The following is a 10,915-nucleotide window of genomic DNA, read 5'->3' as shown; positions in this document are numbered from 1 at the left end:
TTTTAGGAACTTAGAATTTTAAGAATTTTAAAAATTTTGAGAGTTTTAAAAATTTTAAGATTTTTAAGAATTTTAAAAATTTAAAAAAAAATATAAATTTTAAGAATTGTAAGATTTTTGAGAATTTTCAGAATTTCAGGAATTTTAATTTTTTTATGAATTTTAAGAGCATTAAGACTTACCGTGACAACTAGAGGGTGACAACTCTCGAGATTTTCAATTTCCCGGGAATCGAGAGTTGAGTTTTGCTATTTCCCGGGAATTCCCGGGACCCGGGATTTTTTTTAACTAGCCAATAGTGTCAATAACTTAAAAAGAAAAGTTAAAAAACGTTTCTTTTAATGAATTCAGATACAATTAATTCATACTAATTCAATGAAATGTAAATTTAAGTAACCATTGTTTTAAGGAACTTTTTCATCATTTAAATTTTTTACCTCAATCTACAAATACAAAATCGTTTCTTGAGCCTTTTTGGGACTCGAAATTGCAGTTTAAAATGTTTACGAATCTTCATTCGCACTGAGTGATTTTTCAAAAGTTGGACAAACTTATTATTAGATTTTTTGAAAGTAAAAATATAACTAATATATAATTTTCCATTTATGCAATATGGCATTTTTGCAATATGATAAATAACGACACAAAGTAAAAACTTTAAGTTGATTTTTTCCTTCTTAAGATCAACTGTAAATGTTCACAATTAGCGGACACTAACTTTACAAATTATGCCTGATTTTTATTCCCAACATAAATATAATTTAATATGCAAAACACAAAATTACTTATTGACATCAAAAAAGGAAATTACCTCGATACAGCGAGAATTTAAAAAAACAAGATTATGAGTTTTTCTATGCTTGATAGAGGATATGGAAATCAAACTTATCTTGAAAAGGTTTTCCTTCTTCAAAATAATGAATATTTCATTCCTGGTGTGTTACTGCTTTCAAGGTAAATTTTGGGGTCCACATTTTTTGGTTACTCTCAATTATAGTTATTGGAATTTTTTAAACGTTTAAATTTACACTTTTAGAATAAGAAGATTAGAGAAGCATTGGTTTATTCAAATTTGAGAATTGAACATCGAACATCCAATATTCTGAACAATTTTGAATTTTTCAAATGTTTTTCTGATTAAATTTTTAATTTTGGGTCGATATTTTTAAGTATAAAATTTCCCGGGAGTCTCGACCAAATTTCCCGGGAATCGAGAGGTCCAAAATTGGTCGATTTCCCGGGAATTCCCGCTCGTCACCCTCTAGTGACAACCAATCGCCTCTTCTCACCATGGCCTGCTAAGACCCACTCTGACTTTTCCGCCAAAGCGCGCCATCTTGGACTCGATACGAGATTTGGCATCTGATCCGCTTATCAGATAGAGTGAGAGTGGCCTGCTGCGATTGTATCACACAGCGTCTATTTGGATAGATTTCGTATTGTAGCGGGCATTGAGGTGCGGGAATCACTTTGAGGAAGTAATCTAATTTGCTGGTTCTATGGTGGGAATGGACAAAGGAGGATTCCTGTCTGATTTTTGGGGGGTTGGGAAAATCGATAAAATTTAGTAAAACGTGGCGGACGAAGAGATAATTTTCAATTTGAGCCGGCGTCCGACGTGTCTGATAAATTTGTACTCCTAATGACGCAATCTGTAACACTTACCGACGCGTCCAAGCATCATTCCGGGCGATGGCTCAGCTCTCCGGGATCCGAACAACCGAAACGGGTCTGGGGCAATAACATTTAATGGACCAACAGAAGCGATTTCAGCTCGGTACGACCAAAGCCAAAACGAAACAATTTAATCCTTCGAGTCTTACGCAAGTCCTCTTGTTCCCAATCCAAGCAGGTCATAGACCACTTCGAAACGTCGTTTGTGTACCCATCTGGGGAGTAAAATGTACTCATTTGTTCGCACTGCGAGGGACAATAACAATAAGATCCATCTCTAAGGCGCTATTATTCCCTTTTCGGGAGAACATAACCTAAAATGGGCGTTACCACTGCAAGCTGGTGCCAAATTAAGGGAGCTTTCGGAGCTGTCACATTGCAAAGTTCAAACGGAGGTTCAAACACAGCATGCCAAGTAAAAATCTCGATCGATCCCAGGGCGCTTTTCTCATTCTACGAAATCAAAGCAAACAATGCACAGTGTTTAACGGATGATAAATTTGTTTCGGTGTATTTTATTTATTGTATCTCTTTTCTTTCTCTTTTTCGCACCACACATGGCTTGCTTTGTGCTCTTTTGTGTGTTTGTTTCAACTGGAAATATAAAATATATACATTCATAGAGTTTTTTTTCACTACCTTTTTGTCGATTTAGTTTTTTTTCCTCGAACAGACTAACAGTGTGGTAGAAGCTCTAATTTCTTTTGTATATTCATTTTATGAAATAATCTCTTTTCTCTGAAAACCATTCGTAGCACTCCATCCCCAACTAATCATCACTTTTTAGTTAGTGGTTTTCATTTATCTTTCAGATTGCCATAATCAGCTTAAAATAACTCCTAATCCTTTTTTTCCTCCCCTGCTGTCGGACTCACTTTGTACTTTCATTTGGCACCCCCGCGTCCGACTGATTCTGACTAGTTTACTTTCAGAGTGCAGCAGAAAGAATTAATCGTTGCACCCGTCACGAACATCCCCTCCGCGGCGAAAAATGAGATAAATGTTTGGCCCCCCCACTCACTAATTTGCAGTAATTTGTGGTGGCGGTGGTGCCGGCTAATGACTTGCGGGGGTGACGCTGCACTCCAAGGCAAGGTAGGGTGGATTTCAGCTGTCAAAATAAAAAAATAATCGAAAATTCTAAATTTAATCAAATTTCAAGCTTTTTTCGAAAAACGCCTCAAATTTAATTTTGGTTTTGACAGCTGATAGATCCGCCCTACCTTGTCTAGTCCACCCACCTTGGCACTCAGCACCAGAACAGTTTCATCGCAGTTGGCGCTGGCGAGGGTTTTTCGGTCGGGGAACTTCTTGTTTTGTTTGTTTTGGTTTTGGTGGGATGAGTGCGCGCGCTCGCGGACTGCTGCGATTGATAGTTGTTTTTTGGGCAACAAATTAAGCACAAAGTTTTTTTTTTGTGCTGAGAAACTCAGTCTTTTTCGCAACTTTTGGTGGAATGAAATAAATTTAACGTTGCAGCAAGCATGGTCTACTAAATGGAAAAAACAAGTTTTTTAAAGGTTCATAAAATTGTCCACAAATTCAACGAAGATAATTGAAATAAATTTTGCTATTAATTCAGGATGATATTTGAAATATGTTATTATTGTGTATCTTAGCCCATTGAAAATTTTATTAGAAACGTTTGTCAAAATTTCCCTAAAAAATGAGGGAGCAAAGACTACTAGTGACTAAAATTGAAATTTTGATTGAAAAATGTCAATTCGTCACCTTTTCGTTTGACACTATTTTAGTTTTTACCCCTTGGTTGTTAAAAGTCAAACTAAAAAGTGACAAACTGTCAATTTTTACTCGGGACTCACATTTACTATCAAACCAATCGTTTGGTAGTAAGTGTGAGCTCTGTGTAAAGAGGGCCTTAAACTCAAAAGTGACCCCGTTTGTAATGTGATGTAAAAAGCATTTTGTGATACTTTTCGCCTGAAAATGTTAAAATCTGGCTTGAAATATATTTTCTTTGTTATTTTTATATTCTCTATACAAAATTTATCGTCTTAATATTGAAAACTCGATTGTAACTTTTTAAAATTGATGATTCATCTTTGTGGTATTTTTTTAACAATATCATCTGATTTTTGCATATTTTTGAAGATGCATATCGATAAATTTATGAAATTTCCAAAAGTTTTTTTTCTTTTTCCAATCTGTGGTCTCAACATTCAAAATAAATTTACAATCAATTGTACAGTTTTTACAGCCTTATTTTTTTTGATTATTTGAAAAAATCGATTGTAAACATAAAAAAAATGTTTTGTAACGAACATTTTTGTATTTGTAATCCGGTTGGGTTCTTCAGGGTTTTGATTCTTGAAGCCAAAGATTGAAATAAAATTCGCAATGGTTTTATCCATTTTTGCTGACAATTTCAATGCGATTTTTGAAATCTGATTTCCCGAGCAGACGGAAATAACTTGGAAATAACATTTTTTGATATTTGAAAATACTAGGCCCTTAACATTTTCTGTTATTTATAACAAGATTTGTTATTCGTCGTTATGATTTTTATGTTATTGGATTGTTATTGTAATAATAGACTAATAACATTTTGAGTTATTCTTCGAACAAATCTTTGTTATTATTTTTTGTTATTTTAACAACTAATCCGATCATCCCAATAACAGTTGGCGGTATTTTTCCATTACAAAAAATGTTATTTCAAAGTTTTTTTTTGGCTCTCAACCAATATCAGACCAATAACAAATTTTGTTATGATAACATTAATTGTTATTTAACTCTTATGCAAAAATGGATTTTTCAAGAAGATTTCATAATATTTTATGTTATTTTAACAGTATTTGTTATTGCAATGGCATGAATTTTGTTATTACCGTCTGCCCGGGTTTGTTAATATTTTTTCTTGGGAATCTAGCTTATTATTAAAGTTTTTTAGAGCCTTCAAACCAGCCCCTGGCACCACTGTAAATGTCTAGATCGTTTGACAGATTTTTTTTCTATAGGTTTTATTATGGTTCAAAAATCCATTTTTTTGTGTTACGTAGTGATAGAACGAGCCCTGACAAACGAACTTTTTGATTATTTTTCAGTATCCACCTTAGGGAACTTTTTTTTATAATGTGAAGCAGTAAAATTGAATCTTAAAATATGAAATTTCGCGTTACGTATTAAAAGAACGCTCCCTAAGTTTAATTCACGCACCCGCACGTTCAAAATCGCTCAGTTTTCGTCAAAACTGAACCTACTCAAAATGGGTAAACCCGGGCAGACGGTAATAACATAATTAATAATATTTCAATAACAAATCCTGTTAAAATAACAAAAAGTGTTATTATTTTATCCTGAAGTTCAACTTCAAGAAGAATAAATAATAACAATTTCTGATAAAATAATAAAATTTGGTATTGAAGTGATAGTATATTGAAAATCTAATCTAATCTAATCTAATCAGACCCTAGCGCAGCCAATCTTTCGAAGGGATCCTGGAGAGTGCCTTAGGTTAGATGACGCCTAGCACTCTTCTTGTCATTTATTAACATTTGCAGTGCGCCATTGCATTAGAATGCATTGAAACATCACAAGCGTTAAAGCGGCCAGGCCTACTGCGTAAAGCCGTATCGCAGAGATGACTCGTAATTGGGTTGAGTTTGAGCACTGAGTGTTCGAACAACAACACAATCTGAATCGACAGGGGAGGAAGAAGCGTGGGGACACACCACCATACACAGAAAAAAAAGTGTGAAATTACACGACACTGAATCTATGTTTTCCACGTAAACATGCTCAATGTAAATTTGAAATTCGTTGTAAAATGTTGTATTGCATTTAAAGAGCCTTCATGTAAAATGAGATTAAATGTAACGCATGTTTGTCGTGTAAACGGTTTCGATTTTGTTGCCAATTGTAAAATTTGAATTCATGAAATGCATGTAAATGATTATTCAATGTAAAATTTGCTTCATGTAAATGTTTAAGTCATTTAAATTTAATTTCAAATCTTGTTTGTTCATGATAGTGACAGTTCAATATTGTTGATGATTGCGGGTGAAGATGCGGAAGTGTTTAAGAACTAAACGTAAACTTTTGCTGTAAATTCAAGCATTTTGTGATCATTGATTGTGTTCAAGTGTAATTCAGGTTAGTTTCAATAAAGAATGCAACAAATTTTCACGGGCCGAGTTGAAAACAAAAACAAAATCCGCAGTGGTTGAAGAAATGGTACCGATTAATTCACAAAACACAGTGTCTGGTCCAGTGACGCCGACCGCGGAATTTTGCCGGAAGCGTTTGCGACTGGAGGAATCTTTTCCGGAAACTGAGGGAACGGATGACTTTTAGCTGATTTGTGGCGACAAAAACGGGTACGTATTGTGAACGATCGTTTTTCTTACAATGTTATGCTCAAGTTATTTTTATATGACACATACCCACACTTTCAGCATCTCTCTAGCGGAATCCTTACTTGAAAGTTCATGTCGTCATGCTGCTTGGACGGAACATCCAGGCCAGTTTGCAACCAGCAAATGTTCTTATAAAAGTCTGGGTTATGGAACCTGTCGAACGCCTTCTCGACATATTTCTATCACGCCGTGCCAGTCAAGATCTCCCGGAAAACAACCATTTCCGCCGGAATTGGAGCAAGATCTTCCGGAAGGGTGCTTCCGGTTCAAGAGCGGCATGTCAAAGTGCTCTCGCATATACATTCCGGGCCCTGGTGATGTTTTTTACGAAACATTAAATTTTTATTCAAAAACACACACTAAATAAAATCTTACCAACTTTCCCGATCACGATAGCTATTTTGTTTTGAGGAAAACTTCACATGGGCATTCGGTTTGGGTGGTTTTTGTTTCTTGGCCAGAATATTTGATTGCAAGAATCATCACACTTTTCGGGACAGTCCTAACTTTTTATAAAAACAGTCAACACTTTTTCTCGTTGACAGCTGCCAAGTCAAGGCCTTTGACAGGTCAGGGCCACAACCTCTGAGAAATGTAACGCCCCGATCATTCTGATGGTTGAACAAAATAGGGCTGATGTAAGGCCGATCGGGTTGTTAAATTTCTCAGTGGGCAGTAGCTCAATTTCACCACTTGGAATGTTCAGTCATGGTAACCATGTCATTTTTAGTTTTCACCACGGGGTTTGGGACATTCATAACTTACGTTGAACCTAATAGTGAGAAATTATCTAGCGAGAAATTCAAAGTGAGAGCGACGACGTGAGAGTGTGTGCGTGCAACATGGAATTAAACTTTTCGAAGTGCCATGGGAACCTTCACAGCAGCTGCACAGAAAGTTTAACTCCATGTTGCACACACTCTCACTTTTAATTTCTCTAGAGTTTTTTTTTAAAGGTCCTCAAAGCTATCGAGAAATTAGAAGTGAGAATGTGTGCAACATGGAGTTAAACTTTCTGTGAAGTTGCTGTGAAGATTACCATGGCACTTTGAAAAGTTGAACTCCATGCACACACTCTCACTTTTAATTTCTTGATTGTGTTTCATATATGTTTATAGGACCTATTCAAAAAAAATACTCTTGTTATGAATTTAAAATGATATTCTCATGTCACTGAAAACTAGATTACTATTTTCAAAACAAACAATGAGCCATGGGTTACCTATGTACATAGGACAATTTGAAAAAGTTAGCGAGAAATCCTGTACCACCAATATGTTTTCCTTTTCTACCTTGTTTGTGAGGTAGGTAATTTTGAGCAACTTTTGTTCTTAGACTCCTGCTGTTTCATTCTTTTGTACTCTTATTTTTTTGTATTTTTATTTGCTTTTGCCTTGTTGAATCTTTGTTCTTTTTGCTTGAACTTCCAATCATTAAATAAGCGTTTAGAGATTGTCTGGAATATATCAGAAATTACCCTCCCTATCGAGAAATTAAAAAGAGAGATGTGAGCCGGTAACATGGAAGTTAAACTTTCGCAACTGTCATGGTAAACTTTACAGAAGCTTGACAGAAAGTTTAACTCCATGTTGCACTTTTGATTTCCCGATATATATATTAAAAAAAGAGTTATCTGTGTAAAATAAAAAAAAATGTTTATGAAGGTCTCATTTGAAAGTCTGAGAACTTATTTTTCCTTTTGTGTTTAAGAAATTTCGCATGCCGCATGCCAACTTAGTAGGTTTACTGGTCGGTCGTTTTAGAAGACACCCGATTTCGTTGGCTGATTACTCATATTGAGAACTGTCAAATTTTTTACAGGGAAATTCACTCGGATAGTGTTAGCGCAGCTGAACACTCCAAAAATTCACCACAAAAATGAGTTATAATAATTAAAATTTCGTGACCGTGCATAACTTCAACTCAACCAAATTAAGTTAAGCATGTATATTGTACAGTTTGTTTTGGTTTGGTTCCTGCAAAGTTTCACCAGTTTTTTCGTCTGCTGCGATCGCGTAAATTTTTTTTGTGTTGCGCCGATTTTGCAACTGTAATACTTTGATTGTCCTGGTTCCCGTAATACCCAATCGAGTATGTACTACAACATCCTGCCGGTGCTGTTCTACTACGGAATGGCCAACAGCGATCAGGAATACGAGATGCGCTTCCGGGCGGAGATTGTGGTGCTGCCGAAGAACGGTCACTTTGCTCTGTCGGCCGCGACCGGAGTGCTTGCCGGCGATCACGACTGTCCCATTTCCTGACTACTTGGTTGCATATTCCGGGTCAGGTCACGGAGGAGCAGACGAAGTTAGGTCTGGAGAACTGGTTCGATGAGTACAACGCTCGCGAGCTCCGTCAGATTTGGGAAGCTAAAACGGCCACGTACAACCAGCTGCGAACGATGAGCAGCAAGCTGGACGACATGCAGAACTTGCTGAACAAAATGCGCGATGGAATGAACCAGGTGAAGCAGGGCGTGGCGAGCGTTAAGCAGAGGTTCGTATTGGTTCTTTCTTGTTTTTTGGAGTTGAGCTTATTTTAGGTTTGGTTTTCAGGATGCAACAGTCGCAATCGCAAGCCAATGTGCAATGCCAGAACTGACGGCCTTCCTGATGACGATCGTGATGCACCTGCTGGTAATAGTCGCGTACAACATGTATAGCGTAAGTAGTAACTGCTATAATTGTATACAAAAATAGTATACTTATCAAATTTTTAAACCTTTTCAGCGATTGCTGAGCCGCACAGGCAAAAAGTTCTACTAGAGACTATACTTTCCGGCCAGCTGTCTGTACGCGCCAAGGTTGATTGCGTCCAGTGCTTTGCGAAGCGGTATACAATTGTAGTCGTGAGGAGGCAGCCGGCGCGGGACAAGAAGTACTCAATATCAAGCCGACGAATCAGAAACTGAAGTAAGAAACGTTCCATTGTAAGGACCTTCGACGCGACCGAAATTGCTGAGATTTGCATCTCGAAGTCTTCCACCTCGGCAGCAGCTGTAATCGGTGTTTGGTTCACTCTATCGGCTCAGGAATCCCAAAACTCCAGCTGAATTAAGCAACAAGCACCCTCTGGCCAACGAAGAGGATTTGCCCTAGTTGGTGATTGGTTTCGAACCGTGCAACTATCATTAGCCGCCGAGCTGCTTTCCGGTACAACCCGTGACTTTTTCAGCACAACACGAGCGGCAAGCGAAATCGTAGAACTGATGGTGGCACTTTTGTTTACTTTGGTTTATTTTTCAGATTCGCAGAGACCGTTCACGGACGTGGGATGTCTGGAACATCGTTCAAGCGCCACAAACTGTTATTCATCGTGGAAAAGCGTTCAACGGCGACGGCACGGATCGACACATTGCGACGACAAGTTGTGCTTCAGACGCCATAGAAAAGTTCACAAACATCGTTTCTGACCATTCTTACTATGGTCAGTTGATGACCATTCAATATAAATTGTAAGTAAAAGAATTTTTTTCTTAACAAACTTTACTTTACTGTGAATTATTTAACAAAAAGCCTTTAATTTAAATACGCTCATATTCAAGGTGTAAGTTGGAGTGGGTAAAAATACGTTTTATCATTTTTTCAAACCTCGTTGGATTTAGATTTTGATAAATTTTTCGAAAGCTTTGATTTGTATTGTTTTCTGCACTTTGAATTGCACGCTTTTGTTTTGTGTTGAGCGTGAATCAAATCAATATAAAACCGTAAGCATGTGTTTCAAAATGTTCGTGCCAAAACAAATCGCAATGCTTTTGAAAATTACATCAGATTCTAGATTCAACGGGGTAAAAAAATTTACAGCTTTCTTAAATTTACGTAGATTTCATCGGAAATTTACATGTTTTGAAGTCTCTTTTGCTTCGGGTCATTTACGTTGGATGACATGTAAATTTAAAATGAAACTCATTTAAATTAGCATCATTAATGACGTGCACTTTTGGTACATCATAAATGATGTAAATTTACCGGATTATTTTTTTCTGTGTACGCTCCGAGATTTGGTTGTATTCGTTGGGAGCACCATGCTAAGAAGGTTTGGTACTCCGGGACCCTCTGGGATGGGACATTGTATTTCCACGAATGCCCTGGACACTATTTGCCGTGGTTAAAGCGCCACAACTCGCTCTCTGTAACAGTATTCCTAATTCCAGTCCACGCTCACCAAGTCGTCATGGCCTAGTGGTTAGCATTTTTGCTTACCAATCCAAAGGACGGGGGATCGAACCCCGCCTCGAGCGACTTTGATTTTTCGTTCATATTTATCATTTCAAATTCATGTGTTCTTAACTTTCTCGTTGGGAGCAGATGGGCATCGAACCCAGAACCATTCGCTTACAAAGCGAACACCGTAACCAGTCAACCACGGCCGCTCCGCAGAAGTGATAGTATATTGAAAATGTTTAATAACACGCTAATAAGAGGAAATGTTATACATTTCAAAAACTCTCCTAATAACAAAATGTGTTATTCGTTCGGTATACTGACTTAGAAATAAAATTACCAAAAATTGCACAAACGGAAAAGTTTCTAAGTGTCCATAACAAAATCTGTTATTATTTTTTCTTTTGTTAAATATGTTTAGATCTTTGGGATAATTTTGTCTAATTTCGTCGGGGTCATTATTTTGGCCATGAAATGGGGCCCTTAAGTTAACATTATTCTAAAAAGTTGAAATTTTGGAAGTTGATTTTTTTATTATTTGATATACCCCCTAAGGGACTTTGTTAAAAATGGTTAAAACTATGGGATAATTTTGACCAATTCCGTCGGGATCATTATTTTGGCCATGAAATGGGGTCCTTAAGCTAACATTATTCTGAAAAGTTGAAATTTTGCAAGTTGATTTTTTTTAATTATTTG

General features: G+C 36.8%; 2 long non-coding RNA genes across 2 annotated transcripts; one reads left to right on the top strand and one right to left on the bottom strand.

Annotated features, from left to right (window-relative positions):
* Window positions 1-6,016: 6,016 nt before the first annotated feature.
* LOC120415079 (uncharacterized) lies at window positions 6,017-6,825 on the bottom strand. The gene is made up of 2 exons (XR_005605166.2): window positions 6,426-6,825; window positions 6,017-6,361 (listed from the first exon to the last, which is right to left on the bottom strand). It is a non-coding gene; the product is annotated as an uncharacterized LOC120415079 (long non-coding RNA).
* A 259-nt stretch (window positions 6,826-7,084) lies between these two features.
* LOC120415085 (uncharacterized) lies at window positions 7,085-10,038 on the top strand. The gene is made up of 3 exons (XR_005605167.2): window positions 7,085-8,549; window positions 8,609-8,716; window positions 8,783-10,038. It is a non-coding gene; the product is annotated as an uncharacterized LOC120415085 (long non-coding RNA).
* Window positions 10,039-10,915: the final 877 nt, after the last annotated feature.

The sequence above is a fragment of the Culex pipiens genome, chromosome 1 (assembly GCF_016801865.2).
Source record: "Culex pipiens pallens isolate TS chromosome 1, TS_CPP_V2, whole genome shotgun sequence".
NCBI lineage: Eukaryota > Metazoa > Arthropoda > Insecta > Diptera > Culicidae > Culex > Culex pipiens.
This window is presented reverse-complemented; position numbering and strand designations above follow the sequence as displayed.